Raw genomic sequence first — 8,585 nt, forward strand, 5'->3', positions numbered from 1 at the left:
AGGGCGGGGGCGGCGGCGGCTGCCCCGGCCTCCCCCCGGCTGCCGAGAGCGCGGGGCCGTGCAGATCCGCGCCCCGCCCCGGGCCGGCCCGGCTGCCACCCCGCTCTCCCCCCGGCTGGCATCTGGCGCAGCTGGACGGACTCGGGCAGAAAAACGCTCTTTTTTGCGCTGACGTGTCGGCGCTCGGCATCTCTCCCCGGCTGGGCCCTGGCCGACCCCTGCACCATGTCTCTGTTCGCTCCTGCCCGAGGACCGGCTGCCCTCTCCCACCCCCGCTCTCCCGCGAAGTGCGGCAGCCCCTGCCCGCCGCGGCACGATCCATCCCGTGGGTATCCCTATGCGGGTCACGCACCGGGATGGAAATCCCCTCGCTACCAGAGACAATTAGTGCAGGACCTACCGTAAACAAGGCTTGAGCTCCCCTTGCTGGTCCTGCAATAACAGTCCTAAATCAGCTTCTGGGAGGCACCATCCTCAGGCAATTTGGGAATGGAATCATCTTCATTCGAGGGAACTTAACGCAAGCCCGTTATTTTCAGCCCCTTTGGAGACAGAGGGGAAAAAGTCATAAAGAAGTGGAGCCCATGGGGAAAACAGAGAGACTTGTCCAGTCTTTTAAAAGCCTTTTTACAAGCTGCAGAAGATAAAAACAAAAATCAAAGTCCAGCCAAGCAAAATTTGGCGATGTCCTCCATCCTGCTTGCGTGACCAAAGAACCTCATGTCCCGACAGCAGAGCAGCTGGAGAAGGAGGATGGAGGAGGGCCGGTGCACGGTCGGGACGGGGTCATTACCGGGGGCAGGGCGGCCGTGGGCAGGGGCTGCCACACCCCAGGCTCTGATGGGCCAAAGACTCTGCCCAGCTCTGCCTGGCCACCAGCGAGGAAGAGCATTTGCAGAGAAACCTCGTCAGCTCTCCGTGTGGGTGAAGCACCAAGCTGGGCTTTAATACCAAGTCTTGTAGCCCCTAAAACACTGAAGCAGCAGAGCTAACACCTGAGATGGTGAAAATCAAGGGAGATGCTGTAAGATCTGTGCTGCCTAGTGGATGAGGATTCCAGGTCTTTGCTCTTCCAACCTCCCAGAGCTGCCAAGCCTCTGGAGTGAAATATAGGGACTCTGGAAAACACTGAGGGGGGATTCTCAGCATCAGCCTCAGGAAATGTATTGGGAAAGGCTGAGGGCCAGGGCTGCAGCGTGGTATCCCTGTGGGAACAAAGGCCTCTGTGCCTCAAACAAGACATGGAGTCTGACCAGAGTTTTGTTTGGCTCCACTTTTCCCACAAGGAGGAAACATCCTCAGCTCATACACCCTGAAACACCACAAGCTGTGAAGATCGCAGCACAATTAAGACTTCTGATGTTCAAACAGCCTTTTCTGTCTGGGACGGGATGTGTTTGAGCCTCAGCTTCTGGCTCTTGGCTCCGTCTCTGGCTTTGATCCTACTGCTCACATTCCCCTGCCCTCTCCTCTCTCTGCAGCATCCACGGGGCCCTGGATTTTCCCCCAGTCTGAACATTACTGTGGGGTTTGTGGGATGTTGATCGCAGCAGAGGTGCAGAAAGTGACACTAAAAAATAGTTCATGTTCTTCCCAGCCTGCAGAGCCAGTACTTCAGTTATGACTGATGATCCACAATGAAGATGTTTTAAATTAATTTCCTGAACAGACATCTTGCAAGAATTTTGTTTACCTGGTCCTCAAATGTTTCGTTTAAAATTGATGGAATGTGAATGGATTTTCCGGGTGTGCATGTGCACAACTGCACATGATGGTGCTTAAGGCTCTGTGTATTTTAAACTTTATACTTGGTTGCCAAAGTTATCGCACTGAGTTCTAGAGATGTCCTTTTGTCAACTTGAATTTGATATGGGTTTCAATTTTATTTTCCCATTCTCCCAATAACACTTATTGATGTAATTTGTCTCTGTAAATGGTTTATAAAGGGTGAATTTAAAGTCCCCTACAGGTATTTATAAGGGACCTTTCCCGTAGGCTGAGGTCTGAGTTGTGGATGTCGTGAGCAGTTTGGTCTTACAGTTCAAAGTCAATTTAAAAACACGACTCCAGTGTGTGTCACAGAACAGGTGCTTTGTCTGGCCTCATCAGGAGCAGAGTGAGCTCTGATTCAGGCAGGAGGAGATGCTGAGGAGACCTCATCCAGCCCAAGATTTCAATGCATCTTCATCTTGAAGTGTATAAATAGTCCCAGTGAAATCTAGGAAATACTCCCATGCTTAAGGTTAAGGATTCACTTAAGTGCTTTGCTGGATCCGTACCAAAATCATTCTTTACAAAGTGCTGTCAAAAACATTGGGCACCAAGAAAATACTTTTCCTGATAAAATCCTTTGGCTCAGAATGTCCCATGTGACTGCTCAGAACTGCAGCAAACAACATTTTTCAGAGAGATAGGGGCCATTCCATTAAAAATTTTCCTCCAGACCCAAAAGTAACAGCTGGTCCTTTGTTTCATTGCCCCCCCAAAAAATCAACACCGGGTGATCTCTAGGAGCCATGGAGAGCTCAAATGTTATCGCAGTCCTGTGGAGCTCGCCAGGAGCAGAATCAATCATTTTTCACCATTAATCTTTGGGTTAATTAATCCAACGGTTTTGCCTCCATTCCTTGAAGCCAGTTGCAGGCATAAGCCCTTAGCCAGTCATATAAGGAATTACCCTGGTGGTACTCCTGGTTTTCTGCCATCCCAGCTGTGAGGAGATGTCTGTGATACACCTTTCTTGTCAATGTCCCCTAAATGCTGAACTAACGGAGCCCTTTCCAACCATAACAGCCTCAATAGGAAAAAGAGGAATTGTTCCTGCAGGGCATTTAAGATAATGGCAAAGATTCAAAAAGAATCCAAGCACAAGCGTTATATCCCACTCTCCGCTGAGGCAGCAGCAGCTGGATGAGTCAGAGGCACTTCAAACCTCAGTGGTGCTTGTGCAGGTTGGGACATGTCACTGCTCCCACCTAGTTGTGACAGGGAAGCGAGGGCTCAACGGCAAGGAAGACCAGGTAATTTAGGGGAAAGAAACATGCACATAGGTGAGAGAGGCTGGTTTGTACTCTCCTGGATGCTGTGACCAGGCTGTGAGCCCATTAGGCTCCAGGAACTGGAGGAGCAGCCAGCCTGGCCCTCCCACCACCGAGACAGGAGCCTGCAGGACACCACGCTGGTTACTGCTGCCTCCCACAGCTTTTCCTCATTATCCCATCCAATCTGTTATTCTTAGGCTGCCTTGTGCTACACACCAGTGTTCACTGCTTCTGTGCACTTTCTGAGGCACTACCCTGCCCCTCTGGAATAAGGAGAAAGCCCACTTGGGTAATAAATTAAAGGGAAAACTAGAATAGTGCACCCCCAATAGACACAGTAGAGATGAAAAGTATTGGACAAGAAAAGCCTCACTTAGATGATCTGGAAAAGAAAATCATAAATATGGGTAGTGTAGTGTCTCCAAAGGGCCTCCAGTGAATCAAAATTAAGAAACCTCTTGATGCAGGAGTATGAAGTCACCAGGACAGCTGCAGCACAATATCTTACCCTTACACAGAGGGGAGAATAATTTACAGAGAACTCAGAGAAGCTGGGTGGGTTTATGTTCCCCACGTGTTCTCCTGCAGCACAAAAGTAACTTGCTGGTGAAACAAGTTTTCAGTGATTTACCTCCCTCCACTCTTCAATTACTATTGAAAACTTTTGACTTACAGTACAAAAACCTTTTAGTGACATCATTCCAAGGCAGTAAATCTTGGCATAAGGAAGCCACAGAGACTCCCAGCCCTCTGCACCCAGGGCAGATATGTAATTTCTGTAATGCTGTTCCCATGGACAGTGATATGGGGTGTTTGTCCCTTAGGCTTTACCTTTGCTTCTCCATTTCCAGCCTCAGCAGCACACACATGAGGATGTGCACACACGTAGACCCACACACCTCAGTCTGGTCCCGCCCCGGGAACAGAGGTTACACCAGTGGTTGCAGCCCTTCTCTGACCCATTGGGTCACTGACCAGAGAACAGACATGCTACTAAACAGAGTGTTGGTCTGTGCCTTGCTCAACCAATAACCAACATTTATTGACTTTAAAATTTTAAATTTTTATCTGGAACTGTATTGCCAAAACCTCCTTTGCAGAGCTCATTATTGTTCCTCATGATTAAACTGTTGTTACGAGTTCACTTGAGGAGTCTCTGCGCTTGCGAATTATTGGCAGATGTTTCATTTTTCTGAAACGTCAAGAAACTGGCAGCTTTACTAACAGAAAAATAAAGGAGAACATTTTTCTTGTTATGTAGCTCCATATTAAACACGAGCAGTGTGCAGTGCCTGCATGTATTTGTATTCTGTTGTTGTTCAATCTTCCCCCCAAGGAATCCATCCTTTTGATATCCAGCCCTATTTTGAAACAGAGACTAGAAATGCCCTTTCTGTGCACTCCGGTTTTGCAATCCTGACAGATCCCCCAGGACTGGCCTGGGGTCCACCTTCCCCAGAAAACCGTGCTCATTCCCAGGGTCACTCTCTAATTGTTCCCCACTGTGATCCCTGGCAGGTTTGCCATCCCTCTCCCTGCAGACGGGGAGAGCCACTGGCTCCTTCCTGCCCCAGGGAGACTGGAGAATGGCTGCCTGTGCTTCTCCAGCTGGAGGCCAAGCACCACATTTCATTCCCGGTCTCCTCTCCTCCTCCTGAGCCTGAGACCACATTGGCCACAGCTGGCAGGAAGGGGACAGGGGGGAAAGCCATGCCTCTGTTAGTTCCTGCAGACCTTCCCTTTGCTTATTTTGATGAATTTTTTTTCATGTTTGTTCAATTTAGACACAGTTGTAACCCTTCAGAAACAGCCTGGCACAGCATTGTGTTCTAACTCGGAGTCAGCCCAAAATTGATTTTTGGGCTTGTTGGCACCAAATGGGCAACGGCCACTGAGAACATAAACTCATTAGATGGTTTTCTCTGCAGCAGCACAGCCCAGGTGTATCACAGAGCTGGTCCAGCACATCAGCACACACTCAGTGTTTCTTTCAGACTGGTATGTTCTGTGATCCCTTAAGCACATGCTCTGCAGTGCCCATCAATTCTGCAAAGAGAAAAGGCTTTTAGCTGTGTTAAAAGCTGAGCCAGCTCCATGGATTTAGTAGAGAGAGTGGGCCAATTCACTGTATTTCCAATTCATCTTTTTCTCTGCAGAAAATGGGTCTTTTCAACAGATTATCTGCCATTCTTGCAGACCTTGGTAATGACACTGCAAACCTGCATGGGCTGCCTGTTGGGTAACTGGGACATGCTGCCTTATCTGCCTGTCCATCTGCAGGAGGGTGCCAGGTCCTGCCTCCTGTTTACTGACTGATTGTTGCCTTCATTGTCTTGACTAATTTGGCAAAGTGAAATACAATTCCTTATCCAACTCTATCTTCTTCTCAGCCATATGAGAAAGTTTTGCATGCAATCAGTGTCATGGAACACTTCCAGTCACTCTTAAGGTGGGACCTTACTGCTCTTGGAAGAAATTATAAATTTTGAGAGGAAAATGCAGGACCAACAGCTGCAGAGGCTGCTATATAATGATAAATAAAGTAAAACATGCATCTTCCATGTCCTCTCTGCCCCTCCTTAGGATGGTTAGTGGGCTATTATATTGGAAAAGATGTCTTTTCAAGGAGAAGGAAGATCCTTTTCCTCTGTGTAAGGCCACTGGAATGAAAGACAGAATTCTCTCTGTTAATCTGTCCCTCTGAGTGGGCCAGCCTCTCTGCCTCTGTCCACAACCCTTCCCCATACATCAGCTTCATTCACTACTGCTTTGTATTTTTGTTTATTCTGTCTTTTACACGTCCAATCACTCTGCCTCTGCTGCTGCTGGGACTGGAGATCATTCGTGGTTTTCCTTGCTCATCCATCTTCCAGTCACTCTGTGGGAGCAGCTCACAGCTTGTGTGTGGCCATGACGAGGAAACAAGGAGAAATTCATTTTTGTAGATTGTGTTCAATAAAAACACCCCAAAACATGTCTGTTTGGGTTCCGTGAAAGAGAGGGTTTGAAAAGCCACATTTGAACTGATCTCACAGAGCTGTGTGAAGGAAAGATCCGCTATTGCCACAACCCTGTGGGAATGGCAAAGGTGCTTATTAGATTAATCATAATTGAGAGTTGGCTATAAAGCAAGAATGATGCCTCTTAAGGCTCACAGGTCGGAGAGGGTTCAGAGTAAACCAGGATGGTCTCTGATTCCCTCTAGTGTTTTGCCATAATTACAATTCACCTGTAAGAGGTACAGAGTCAGCTGGACCCTCCACTGCTGCTGCAGGGACCTGTCACTGTTCTGGGTCAGAAGGACACTCAGCAGGTCCCAGGCAGGTCTGTACCTGTGCACACTCTTTAAGCCACTGCAATTACCTTGCATTGCTGGGGAAAAGGAATTTGACTATGATGGTATGTGGGAAATGAAAAAGGACAGGAACCTTTCTGTTTCCTCCGCCCTCTGATGTCCACCAAGGATCACAGCTTAGTCCTGGCGGGAACTGAGCAACCTCTTGTTTCAGAAGAATTCTGGGAAGGGTTTGCATAAACGAGCTGAGGAGTTCCTCACTCTGTATGTGACTTTGTGACTCCAATATCTGTCCTGTGCCACTGTGTATAAAGATACTTTCATTGTCCAGTTTGTTTTCTTCTCACCCAAACATCTATTCAAAGACTATTTCTGAGGACCACTAGATTGACCTCAATCTTATTTTCAGCTATCATTTCTCCCTGAGGCATAACTGAGCTCCTTCCCACTACTACAATCCAGATTCCAGTACTGGGCAGTGGCTGCCCAGTGTCCTTGGGAGTCTATTTGATAGGTGCCTGTCACCCTTAGGAGTTCATGTTCTCAGTGGTGGAAGCAAGTACTTAACACAGTCATTCCTCAGCAGCCCCATTGCCTGAGAGATGATATTTAAAAACTGGAAATCCAGTTGGTTTTCTACACTGTTCTCAATCCTTTTTTGTAATTGAACTGTTCCTGTTGCTCCCACTGACTTCCCAAAAAACATTTTAAAGCTTTCTCACTTTGTCTGTGACTGTATGCAAATGTTATCAGGTGTATGTCCTGGCACCTTTCACAATCAGAGCACCAGGAAATAAACCCTAAGTAACGTGCAAAACTTCCTTTTAAGGTAGGTGAGCTTTCTGGTCCTCCATCTATCCATGCTACTTTCTCTGGTTTCTCTGAATTCATAAAACAGTCAACGTCAAAATCGAGGTAAAACTCAGAAATCCTGAGCTCCTGTTCCTGGGATGTGACCTTGGTGCTCCCACAGGAACCTCCCCATTCAGTTTACAACTGACACGTTGGACAGCCCACGTCAACAGCCACAGGAGACTTTAACCCCTTCCTGCCTCCACCCCATCGGGAAAGGCTGCAGGGGTGGGGATGGGCAGGTCTTCCTGCCTGCACAGAGTTCAGGGAGTTTGCCCTGAATGTCAGGGAGCCTTTCAGCTCAGTGTGAAATGTCTGTGTTCAGTTTTACATACCCTGGACTGGGCATCTCTTATTTGCACTAAAAGTCACCATAATTACCCTCCCTGTAAACAAAGAGTTTAATACACCGAGGGGAATTCACTTAACTCGAGCCATGGCAGATTTATAGATATTAAATGGAATGCCAGCAGGTTGTTAGCACTTCGGGAACCCCAGTTTGTTACTTAATAATCACATATTTATTGTTCCCTCAGCACATTGTTTCTGTCTTCCCATTCATTTATGGCAGATCTATTAAGCTGCCACTGCTGAGCTTCCAGGCCCTGGGCTGTAACTCTCTCCAGCCCTGCTATGATTGCACTTTCATTCTTCTGGTGCTGGTTTGATGGAAATCAATATCAGTGCCCTGAGAATATACGGCAGCATGTTCTGCCCTGTGAAGCAGGCACAAAGTGAAGCCTGGAAATGATCTATTCTCTGAGGAACACTCTCCTTACAAGAAGGATTAATTATCCTCAAGCCCAGGTGCTGGCTCTTTGGGTGTGAGAGCTGACAAACCAAGCCCAAGGTCTCCAGAGTGGGGAGCTGGATGCTGGGTGTGCTGCTGGGCCTGGGGGAGGGAGGAGCAGCCCCTCACACAAAAACTTTCCAGGCTTTCCCACCCAGCACTGCCAGCACATCCACACCCATGCTTGTACCTTATCCATATCCTTTTAGGTCTTTCAGTCCAAACTTGCAGTTCTCATTTTTTCTCCTGCTAATTTATCTCTCTCTGCCCTGCTCTCCTTCTCCCTCTCTATTTCCATCGAGGTCTGGGGTATCTGTGAAGCTTTGCCAGAACACCCAACCCATGACACTTGTCACATTTCTGAAGGAGGATTAGGGCCCAACAATGCTACCCAAAAGTTAGGAAATTAGGTGAATTCCAGGAAGAATTCTTCGTGGAAAGGGTGGTCAGGCGTTGGAACGGGCTGCCCAGGGAGGTGGTGGAGTCCCCACCCCTGGAATTGTTCAGGAAATGGCTGGACTCAGTGCTCTGGTCTGGGTGACAAGGTGGGGATGAGTCACAGGTTGGACTCAATGATCTTGGTGGTTTTTTCCAACCTGAATGATTT

The sequence above is a fragment of the Corapipo altera genome, unplaced genomic scaffold (assembly GCF_003945725.1).
Source record: "Corapipo altera isolate COAL_440 unplaced genomic scaffold, ASM394572v1 107b, whole genome shotgun sequence".
In the NCBI taxonomy this organism is placed as follows: Eukaryota; Metazoa; Chordata; class Aves; order Passeriformes; family Pipridae; genus Corapipo; species Corapipo altera.